Raw genomic sequence first — 523 nt, 5'->3', positions numbered from 1 at the left:
CATTGTTGACTTGTTTGGTTTTTTGATCACTAGGTTTGTCTGTGTTCAAACCTAAATTACAATTTATTTACTTAATTACAATTGTAAACCCACAAATTATTTGAGTTTATTTATACAAATTAAACCTGGCCAATATAACCTGGTAGGAAAAATCATCTTATGGACAACCACATGCCAGTAGAGGGAGCCATTGCTGTGAGTGTAGTGTGTTTGACACTGCCTGACCTCCATGGGGAATGTGGTTTGTAATGAAAAATAAAAATTACCACATCAGATACCACACTAATGCCAAGAGAGCCATTAGACTTAATCCCAGAGAGGGCAGTATAGGTGATACAAATTAAAATTCACATAGCAGACTGTAATGGTTCAGATTATCCTAAAGCCCAAGTGTGAAAAGACTTAATTGGGTTGCCTGATTAAGGTTCAGGCACACGAGCTTTAGTACAGATTAGGTTGTTCATATATGCAGGAGGAGAGCAAAATGAGATACAACATAACCAGTGGTGGACGTGTTCTTATC

This window comes from Dicentrarchus labrax, unplaced genomic scaffold (genome assembly GCF_905237075.1).
Source record: "Dicentrarchus labrax unplaced genomic scaffold, dlabrax2021, whole genome shotgun sequence".
Taxonomy (NCBI): domain Eukaryota; kingdom Metazoa; phylum Chordata; class Actinopteri; family Moronidae; genus Dicentrarchus; species Dicentrarchus labrax.
The sequence above is the reverse complement of the archived record's forward strand: the minus strand, read 5'-3'. Positions refer to the sequence as shown.